General features: G+C 44.8%; 1 pseudogene; it reads left to right on the top strand.

The window, feature by feature from the left end:
* The first annotated feature begins 837 nt into the window (after positions 1-837).
* LOC147987659 (uncharacterized) lies at positions 838-2,507 on the top strand (annotated as a pseudogene).
* The last annotated feature ends 9,378 nt before the right edge of the window (positions 2,508-11,885 follow it).

Here is an 11,885-nt window from a genome sequence, read left to right as displayed (position 1 = left end):
GCACACTGCTGTTTATGTTGTAGAATTGTCTTGGAGCGTTAGATGGCACACACATAGGGGTAACTGTCCCAGCTACTATGAAAGGAAGATACCGATCAAGGTTGGGTGATATAGATACAAATGTGTTAGGTGTGTGTGCACCTGACATGCAGTTCATTTACATACTACCTGGTTGGGAGGGTTCTACACATGATGGTCGTGTTCTTAGAGATGCCATCTCAAGGCCAAATGGGTTGCATGTCCCTGAAGATCAATATTATCTTGTTGATGCTGGTTACACAAATGCGAAAGGATTTTTAGCTCCATACCGTGGTCAAAGGTATCACAACCCACCTCGTAGTGCAGAGGAGTACTACAACATGCGGCACGCCAGAGCCCGAAATATTGTAGTGAGGTCTTTTGGAAGACTCAAGGGTCAGTGGGCGATTTTGAGGTCCCCGTCCTTTTTTCCTATGAAGACCCAATGTCGAATCATCATGGCATGTGCACTCTTGCACAATTTAATCTTGCAAAATATGCCGCTTGACCCACTTGATAATGACGAGACAATAATACAAGAAACATTGGAAGGCATGGAGGGAGAATTAGGCCAACCAGAATTCATTACTTCTATCTCAACTTCGAACGAGTGGACAAATTTCCGGAATGTTCTTGCGTAGGACATGTATAATAGACATAGGGCTGCTAGGGGTCATTGAGGTATAAACCATTTCTATTTGTTCACTTTGTTGCTAGTTTTCTTTTTGTTTAAATAAGCTTCAATTGCATCTCATTTGCATTTGTCCCATTTCATATATATTTGTTTATTATTTGTATTTGTTCTTGCTTTGTAAAGATATGGATGTGGACACCTCAAGTACGTCTCGTGGAAGAGGCAAGAATAAAAGGAAGTGGACTTCAGATGAGGATGATGAACTTATTAAAGCCTTGTATGAGTTGTCTTTGGACACAAGGTGGAAGGCAAATGGTAGCTTCAAAAATGGATGCCTAGTGGTATTGGAGAAGCACCTTGCTGAAAAGTGCCCGGGTTGTGGTATCTTTGCAATTCCACACATCGAGTCAAGAGTGAGGCACTTTAGGACAAAATTTGGTGCTCTTGAAGTAATGTTATCCAAAAGTGGTTTCACATGGGATGGAAATCGGAAGATGATTCAATGTGAGAAGGCACAGTATGAAGCACATTGTAAGGTAGATCACTTCACCCATCAAAACTGAACTCCTTGTTAATGCTAAATTGCTTGCTTCCTTGTTATTGTTATTGTAGTGTTGCTATGCACATTGCTATTGTTAACCGGAAGATGTTGTACCTTTCCTGCCTTCTTATTGTTTCTATTATTTCTCGTTGCATTTTTGTATACCTTTCGCATTTCTATCAAAGACTAAGTTCCTTCTTTTATGAAAAAAATTGTAGATTCATAGTGAGGCAAAGGGATTATGGTGTCCCATTTCCATACTTTGAGCGGTTGGCTGCTATTTATGGCAAGGACATAGCAACTGGAGAAAATGTTGAAGGCTTTGGTGAGGCAGTGGGAAACTTGGAAAATGAAATTGCTATAGAAGAAGAGGAACACGAGGAAGAGGACTTGATCTCAACAGGGACAGCTAGACGGTCTATCGATACTCGCTCTATGGATGGAACTAGTTCCAAGAGGCAGAGGAAGGAACCAAGGGCAAAGAGGGTGACGGGACCAAGTGATCCATTTGCGGCGATGCTTCAAGATGTCAATAGCTAGCTAAACAATGTGACACAATGTGTGGGTACAATGGCAGCATCATTGTCAGCATCAATGGCACGAGAAGCAGCGCAAGAGGATCCTCAGCAGAAATCAAAAGAGAAGGCTATTAGTGAATTGGCTAGGCTTAGCTTTACTGGGAGCGAGATCATTGAGGCTGCAACCGTATTTGCTAAAGCTCCAGATCAGATGAACATGATTCTTGCGCTTCCAGAAAATCTGAGGAGGGAGTATGTCCCAAAAATGCTCTCCGGTATCCTTTTGCTAAACTCCACAATCTCTTTTGCTAAACTATTATCAGCTTTGATAACATCTACCTCTGATTGGCTAGCTGCTATACGGATCTGCAATCTCTACTTGACTAGTTGCTAGTATATGCATTTGCCATCTCGAGTTGACTTGCTGCTAGTATATGCATTTGCAATGTCTAGTTGACTTCCTGCTTCTGCTTGACACTCGTAGTATATGTTCCGTCCAATCTCTACTTGACAAGCTTAACATGTGATGTTAATTTACAATGAACATGGATAATAAGCATTTTCTTAGATATATGTCAAGTAAATTGTCATTGGAGTTCTTGATTGTCTTGCTAGGTCAAGTGATTTTCTAGTGAACAACAGAATAAATGATGATGATTATGGATTGATCCAATTTTGCAATCAGAGTGCTTATTTTGCTATTAATTTTTGAATTAGTGGTTGTCTCTTGTCAGTTTCTTTTTTTCTTATTTAACTCTTGCTTATTTTGGCAGATGAAAAAATGAAGCACGGTTGATTAGAAAAGATCGGTGGTGTGGTTGATCAGAGGAATGGTCGATGAAAAAGCTACTTTGCAAGATTCTGAAATTGGCCATTGGACTTGCCTTACAAAATAATTTTGGGGACTAATTATGTAGTTTATCTCGAATTGTTGTTGAAGTCTGAGTTTGTATTAATGAGTTAATATGCATTTTAGAAGTGGTGTCAAAATCTGGTTAAAGGATTTCTTGGATGAATGCAAAAATATTTTTAAATTATGAACTTGTTTGATGAGTTTGAATATGTGCTAGTGAAGCACCTGTGAAATGCATGTGAAAACGTTGTCAAATTGCATGAATTTAAAACTGGTTCTACATGTGAGAGTTGTCTGATGTATTCAGATTACAGTGCCACACCAAACACTGTAAAGGTAACTGATAACGTTACTGGCATGTGCCAAACAAAACTACAAATGGACTGTTACCCCTTCGATCCCCCCGTGACCTGTTACCATTAACATTTGCGTTACCGGCAAGAGAACCAAACACCTCCTTAATCCTAAACTCTCACAATCGGACAACTTTCAGAGGGGCTATTGGGTTGGTGCCGGAAGATATGACGGTGGATGACGTGGCGGTCAAGGAACTCCAAGAGTTGTTCGACTCTCCACTTAGAGTGAGTTGTTCGACTCTCCACTTAGAGAACAACCCGAGAGGGTCATAGCGGCGCTATTTGGCAAGTGTGTCCCAACCAATGAGGAGCTTTCTCGTGGGACTGAGGTAGCGATCGGCGTGCTATGTGCATGTCGTCGGGTGTGGGTGTGGTTTATTCGTCTCTATGGATCACACCCCGGAGATCATCTGCTGGAATGTGACAGGGTTGAACAACACGGCCAAGAGGAAGGTAGTTAGGGAGTTCCTTTCTTCTTTAAAAGTCAACCTAGTTTGCTTGCAAGAAATGAAGCTTGAGCTTGTAGATCAATTCATGGTTATGCAATGTTTAGGGCCATCCCTTGATGGCTTTGCTTACTTTCTGGCTGAGGAAACACGTGGAGGTATCTTATTGGCATGGGACACTACGCGGTTGTATGTGGATAGCATGCAACTCGATACCAACTTCCTGACTGGCAAAGTTCACCAGCTGGATGGCAATGAGTGGTGGATCACGGTGGTGTACGCGCCACAAGGAGACGTGGCAAAAACCCAATTCCTGCAAGACCTTTATGATAGAAGGCTGCTTTGCCCAAGGCCTTGGATGTGCCTCGGTGATTTCAACATGATCCTCAGGGAAGCGGAGAAGAGCAATAACAACATCAGCAGAGCAATGATGAGCAAGTTCCAAAATTTCGTTGACGACCATGAGCTCAAGGAGCTTTACATGCAGGGACGCCGTTTTACTTGGTCCAACGAGAGAAATGCGCCAACATTCACCAAGATTGACAGGTTGCTCGTTTCTGTTGATTGGGAGCTCTCTCTCACCCAGACTACTTGCTTCAAGCGCTATCTACTAGCACCTCGGATCACACTCCTTTACATCTCTCCACGAGCAACAACTTTCAAGCTAAGCATCGCTTTCGCTTTGAGCTATACTGGACAAAACTGGACAGTTTCCAAGAGGCGATTCAGGAAGCTTGGGTCTGTAGCAATGCTATTTTCAACCCGTTTAAGAGGTTGGACACGCTTTTCAGGAACATGGCATCTTACTTGCAATCTTGGGGGCAGAAGAAAACTGGAAAGATCAATGCGCATGAGAATTGCTAATTGGGTGATCGGCCGGCTGGACAGAGCTCAAGAACTCCAGGCTCTAACCCCAATGGAGCTTTGGCTGCGCCAAACTCTTAAGTTTGCGCTGCTAGGGCTGGCCTCCCTAGAGCGCACAATCGACAGATAGAGGTCAAGGATTCGTTGGCTGAAGGATGGAGACGCTAACAACAAACTTTTCCAAGCGGTTGCAAATGGGAGACGAACCAAGAACTTCATCCCATGCATCAAGCGGGGCGATGAACTCATCACTGAGCAATCTAGGAAAGAAGAGGTGTTCTTGGAGGCTTTTGAAAACCTGCTTGGCAAGGCCGGTGCAAGAAGAGGCTCACTGGATCTAAGCTACATGCAAATGCCAAGTCATGACCTGCAAGAGCTAGAGCTCATTTTCACAGAAGAGGAAGTTTGGAAAGTGATCAACGAGATTCCGGCGGACAGAGCTCCTGGTCCGGACGGGTTCATCGGAGCATTCTACCACATTGCCTGGCCAGTGATTAAAGGTGACATTATGGCTGCCCTCATGAAATTTTTTGTTGGAGACGAGAGAGGTTTTCACAAAATGAATGGCGCACATATCATTCTAATCCCCAAGAAGCCAGAGGCCATGGAAGTTGGAGATTACCGTCCTATTAGTCTCCCTCACAGTTTTGCCAAGCTCTTTGCCAAACTGCTCGTCTTCAGAGCTCGCCCCCGCATGTTGGAGATCATCGAGATCAATCAGTCCGCTTTCATCAAAGGGAGGAACATTCACGACAACTTTCTGCTCGTTAGACAAGTGGCTCGCAAACTGCGCGGCCGAAAGGAGAAGGGCCTCTTCCTCAAGCTCAACATTTCAAAAGCATTCGATTCGCTGTCTTGGCCTTTCCTCATGGAGGTTCTAAGAGCTAAGGGCTTCGGCCAAAGATGGATTACGTGGATTTCGCTGCTTCTCCAATCAACCAACACCCCGGGTGATTGTCAATGGAGTTCCAAGCAGGCAGTTCCTCCATGCCAAAGGTCTTAAGCAGGGTGATCCGGTCTCGCCGCTGCTCTTCGCAATTGCCATGGATTCCCTCACCTATGTCATGAAGAAAGCCGTGGAGGTTGGAGTATTAAGCTCGTTCAGAGGCATCACGGTGAACCAGAGGCTCTCGTTATATGCTGATGATCTTGCCCTATTCTTGAGACCGTCGCTCCAAGATCTTACATTTGTTAAAGCCACCCTCTTGGCATCTTCGGTGAGGCGTCAGGTCTCAAGATCAACTACAACAAATCACACGCGATTCTTATCAGGCAGAATGAGATCGACCAGCAAAGAGTGGAGACAGTGCTGCAATGCAAGATTGCTAAATTTCCCTGCCGCTACCTGGGGCTGTAGCTGGCGATTCATCAACTCTCCCATGCAGACTGGCAACCCCTCCTGGATCAGGTCCGACACTTTATCCTGGCCTGGCAGCGTGTCTTCATTCAAAGGCCAGGTAGACTAGTCCTTGTCAAGACGGTGATCGCGGCCAGGCCAGTTCATCAGCTTTTGGTGCTTGACCCCCCTGCATGGGTATTGGAAAACATCAACAAGTGGATGTGATTCTTCTTTTGGGCTGGTAAGGATAAAAGTCATGGAGGGAAGTGCCTCGTTGCTTGGGATACGGTCTGCAGGCCGACGAGCTTCGGTGGTCTGGGAGTGAAAATTTTTGTTGTGCAAGCTCTCGCACTCCGTGTGCTGTGGGAATGGCTTAGGAGAACGGATCCGAAGAGGCCATGGCAGGGGCTCCATCTAATGGTTGATGAGCAAGCGCGCGCCATATTTGATAGCCTGGTTAATATCACCGTTGGAGAGGGATCAAAAATACTGTTCTAGAAAGATCGTTGGATTCATGGAGTGGCGATTAAAGCCATTGACCCGCTGCTCCTCCAACTTGTCAGTACACATGATAAGAACAGAAGAATGGTGCAAGAGGCACTCCTTGATAATGCCTGGGCGAACGATATCCATGGTGAGCTCTCATTCATGGGCCACATGCAAGTCTACCTGCTAACTCAAGCCATTAGCTCGGTGGAGAGGAACATTGACGAGCCGAATCAGTTCGACTGGACCTGCGACGCGTCTGGCAAATACACAGCCAGCTCTACCTATATGAGGCTCTACATTGGATACACGCGTGCCCCGGCTGCCGGTTGCATGGCGAAGTTGGGCCCCTCTCAAATGCAAAATCTTCATGTGGTTGGCCTGTCAATACCGGCTATGGACTTCGGACCATCGTGCCCGGCATGGCCTTCAAGACGCCCCATCCCCTTGCTATACTTGTCTCCAAGATGAGGACAACGTGGATCACATTCTCGTGCAGTGCGTCTACGCTCGCGAGGTGTGGCACTCCTGTTTCAGCTCATGGAGATTCACCATCCACACGCCAGACGCAAATGCCACATTCTTGCAATGGTGGCTTGAGCAAAGGAGTAGATTTAGAGGGAAGGCCAAGAGATCCATTGTGACACCCCTAATTCAATCGTACACTAATCATACACGCAAACGTGTACGATCAAGATCAGGGACTCACGGGAAGATATCACAACACAACTCTACAAATAAAATAAGTCATACAAGCATCATATTACAAGCCAGGGGCCTCGAGGGCTCGAATACAAGAGCTCAATCATAGACGAGTTAGTGGAAGCAACAATATCTGAGTACAGACATAAGTTAAACAAGTCTGCCTTAAGAAGGCTAGCACAAACTGGGATACAGATCGAAAGAGGCGCAGGCCTCCTGCCTGGGATCCTCCTAAACTACTCCTGGTCATCGACAGCGGACTCCACGTAGTAGTAGGCACCTCCAGTGTAGTAGGAGTCGTCGTCGATGGTGGCGTCTGGCTCCTGGACTCCATCGTCTGGTCGCAGCAATCGGGTATAGGAAAGGGGAAAAGGGGGAGCAAAGCAACCGTGAGTACTCATCCAAAGTACTCGCAAGCAAGGAGCTACACTACATATGTATGCATGGGTATCAAAATGGAAAAGGGGTAACATATGTGGACCGAACTGCAGAATGCCAGAATAAGGGGGGATAGCTAGTCCTATCGAAGACTATGCTTCTGGTAACCTCCATATTGTAGTAGAAGAAGAGAGTAGATCATAAGTTCACCAAGTAACATCGCATAGCATAATCCTAACCGATGATCCTCCCCTCGTCGCCCTGTGAGAGAGCGATCACCGGTTGTACCTGGCACTTGGAAGGGTGTGTTTTATTAAGTATCCGGTTCTAGTTGTCATAAGGTCAAGGTACAACTCCAAGTCGTCCTGTTACCGAAGATCACGGCTATTCGAATATATTAACTTCCCTGTAGGGGTGCACCACATTTCCCAACACGCTCAATTCCCTTTGTCCGGACACACCTTTCTGGGTCATGCCTGGCCTCGGAAGATCAACACGTCGCAGCCCTACCTAGGCACAACAGAGAGGTCAGCACGTCGGTCTAAATCCTATGGCGCAGGGGTCTGGGCCCACCGCCCATTGCACACCTGCACATTGCGAACGCGGCCGGTGAGCAGACCTAGCCTCCCTTATACAAGAGCAGGCGTTCCAGTCCAACCCGGCGCACGCTGCTCAGTCACTGACGTCACTAAGGCTTCGGCTGATACCACGACGTCGAGTGCCCATAACTGTTCCCGCGTAGTTGGTTAGTGCGTAAAGGCCAGTAGCCAGATTCAAATCAAATACCCAGATCTCGTTAAGCGTGTTATTTTGAAGTAACCGTGAACGCCGACAAAGGCCAGGCCCACCTCTCACCTAGGTGGTCTCCGCCTGCCCTGTCGCTCTGCCTCAAAGTAACAGTCGAGGGCCTTCAGGAACCCAGGCCCACCACTACCTGGGTGGAACCACCTGCCCCTTCAGCCCCCAACATTGGAATCACTTGCGGGTACTCAACAAGCCGACCCGACTTTAGTCATAACATGTATATTATGTAAATATAGTATATACCCGTGATCAACACCTGACGTGATCACGGCCCGATAGTATACCATGGCAGACTGACAAGAATGTAGGGCCACTGATGATAATCTAGCATCCTATACTAAGCATTTAGGATTGTAGGTAAGGTATCAACAGTTGTAGCAACAATGACAGGCTATGCATCATAATAGGATTAACGGAAGCAGTAACATGCTACACTACTCTAATGCAAGAAGTAGAGAGTAGAGTAGGCGATAACTGGAGATCAAGGGGGGGCTTGCCTGGTTGCTCTGGCAAGAGAGAAGGGTCGTCAACACCATAGTCATACTGGGTAGCAGCGGCGTCGGTCTCGTAGTCTATCGGAGAGAAGAGGGGGAAGAAACAATAAATATTAAGCAAACAGATGCATAGCGATGCATCACATGACAAGTAGCGGTGCTAGGTGTGCCCTAACGCGGTATGAGGTGATACCGGTGAAGGGGGAAAACATCCGGGAAAATATCCCGACATTTCACGTTTTCGGACAGATGAACCAGAGGGGAAAAGTTACGTGTTCACTGTGCTAGGGATGCGTGGCAGACGAACGGGCTACGTATCCGGATTCGCCTCGTCGTTCTGAGCAACTTTCATGTACAAAGTTTTTCCATCCGAGTTACGGTTTATTTTATATTAATTTTAAAATATTTAAATCATTTTTAGGATTTATTTAATTATTTAAATCAACATTATCCAGAATAGTAAATGATGACGTCAGCATGACATCATGCTGACGTCAGCAGTCAACTGTGCAGTTGACTGGGTCAACTACGTGTGGGTCCCGTATGTCATACACTTCTTAGTTTAATTAGGGTTTATCTAATTAATTACTATTTAATTAAATTAACTAATTAATTAGCTTAATTTAAACAGTATTAAGTAACTTAATTAATTCATTATTTATTTATTTCATTATTAATTTTATTAATTCATTTTTTATTTCATTTTCTTTTATTTTATAAAAACGTTTTGGGGGCTGGGCCCCACTTGTCTGTGGCCTAGAGGGGCTTAACGGGCGGGCGCTATGGGCGGAGACGGGCAACGGGCGTTGGGCGCCCGATTGGGGGAATTCGGGAGCTGGCCTCGGGCACGGCCAGCGGCGCGGCGCCAGCGAGGTGATACATCTCCAACGTATATATAATTTCTGATTGCTCCATGCTACATTATCTACTGTTTTGGACATTATTGGGCTTTATTATCCACTTTTATATTATTTTTGGGACTAACCTACTAACCGGAGGCCCAGCCCAGAATTGCTGTTTTTTTGCCTATTTTAGGGTTTCGAAGAAAAGGAATATCAAACGGAGTCCAAACGGAATGAAACCTTCGGGAACGTGATTTTCTCACCGAACATGATCCAGGAGACTTGGACCCTACGTCAAGACACAAAAGAGGAGGCCACGAGGTAGGGGGCGCGCCTGCCCCCCCCCCCCCCCGGCGTGCCCTCCACCCTCGTGGGCCCCCCATTGCTCCACCGACGTACTCCTTCCTCCTATATATACCTACGTACCCCCAAACGATCAGGGACGGAGCCAAAACCCTAATTCCACCGCTGTAACTTTCTGTATCCACCGCCGGAGGGGGCATCGATCACGAAGGGCTTCTACATCATCGCCATAGCCCCTCCGATGAAGTGTGAGTAGTGTACCTCAGACCTACGGGTCCATAGTTATTAGCTAGATGGCTTCTTCTCTCTTTTTGGATCTCAATACAATGTTCTCCCCCTCTCTTGCGGAGATCTATTCAATGTAATCTTCTTTTTGCGGTGTGTTTGTTGAGATTGATGAATTGTGGGTTTAGGATCAAGTCTATCTATGAACAATATTTGAATCTTCTCTAAATTCTTTTATGTATGATTGGTTATCTTTGCAAGTCTCTTCGAATTATCAGTTTGGTTTGGCCTACTAGATTGATCTTTCTTGCAATGGGAGAAGTGCTTAGCTTTGTGTTCAATCTTGCGATATCCTTTCCAAGTGACAGTAGGGGCAGCAAGGCACGTATTGTATTGTTGCCATCGAGGATAACAAGATAGGGTTTTCATCATATTGCATGAGTTTATCCCTCTACATCATGTCATCTTGCTGAAAGTGTTACTCTATTTTCATTAACTTAATACTCTAGATGCATGCTGGATAGCGGTCGATGAGTGGAGTAATAGTAGTAGATGCAGGCAGGAGTCGTTCTACTTGTCTCGGACATGATGCCTATATACATGGTCATGCCTAGATATTCTCATAACTATGCTCAATTCTGTCAATTGCTCAACAGTAATTTGTTCACCCACCGTAGAATACTTATGCTCTTGAGAGAAGCCACTAGTGAAACCTATGGCCCCCGGTTCTATCTTCATCATATTAATCTTCCAATACTTTGTTATTTACTTTGCTTTTATTTTACTTTGCATCTTTATCATAAAAATACCAAAAATATTATCTTATCATATCTATCAGATCTCACTCTCGCAAGTGGCCGTGTAGGGATTGACAACCCCTTATCGCATTGGTTGCGAGGATTTATTTATTTTGTGGAGGTACGAGGGACTCGCGCGTAGCCTCCTACTGGATTGATACCTTGGTTCTCAAAAACTGAGGGAAATACTTACGCTACTCTGCTGCATCATCCCTTCCTCTTCAGGGAAAAACCAATGCAGTGCTCAAGAGGTAGCAAGAAGGATTTCTGGCGCCATTGCCGGGGAGTCTACGCAAAAGTCAATAACCAAGTACCCATCACAATCCCTATCTCCCGCATTACATTATTTGCCATTTGCCTCTTGTTTTCCTCTCCCCCACTTCACCCTTGCCGTTTTATTCGCCCTGTCTCTCTCTATCCTCCCCCTCTTTCTCTATTTGCCTCTTTTTTGCCCGCTTGCTTTTTGTTTGCTTGTGTGTTAGTTTGATTTCTTGTCTCGATGGCTCTTCCCCGATTTGGTGATCTTCACCTTAAAAGGTTAGAAGAAATCGAAAACAACGTTAGGAGTTTTATGGTCTTGCAATTCGAGCATAATAGTTTCTTTAGAAACGAGCTTAAAGAACAAAAAAGTTTTATGAGTTTTATGAATAAAGAGCTTGATGATATGTCTAAAGAATTTGATGGTTTGAGATCCCAAATTGCTCATCTTGAGAAGTTGACCGCTGAAATTTTGGATAAGCAAGCCACCTTAGTTAATAGGATGGCCGTTAAACCGGATTGCTATGAAAATAAAGATGAAGATCTAAAAGTTATTGATGTGTCCCCTATTAAATCTTTGTTTTGCAATATGAATCTTAATAATGATGGGACTGAATATGATCCACCTTTACCTAGAAGACGTTCCAAGAATTCGGAGTTTTTAGATCTTGATGCTAAAATTGATGAAAGTGGGATTGAAGAAATTAAAACCCTAGATGTTGCTAAACCAACTATTTTGGATTTCAAGGGATTTAATTATGAAAATTTCTCTTTTATTGATTGTATTTCCTTGTTGCAATCCGTGCTAAATTCTCCTCACGTTTATAGTCAAAATAAAGCGTTCACTAAACATATCGTTGATGCCTTGATGCAATCTTATAAAGAAAAACTTGAATTGGAAGTTTCTATCCCTAGAAAAATTTATGATGAGTGGGAACCAACTATTAAAATTAAGATTAAAGATCATGAATTCTTTGCTTTATGTGATTTGGGTGCTAGTGTTTCCACGATTCCCAAGACTTTGTGT

This window comes from Triticum urartu, chromosome 2A (assembly GCF_056163025.1).
Source record: "Triticum urartu cultivar PI428250 chromosome 2A, HENAU_Tu73, whole genome shotgun sequence".
Classification (NCBI taxonomy): Eukaryota; Viridiplantae; Streptophyta; class Magnoliopsida; order Poales; family Poaceae; genus Triticum; species Triticum urartu.
Note: the sequence above shows the minus strand (reverse complement) of the source record. Positions and strands in the feature narration are given on the sequence as shown.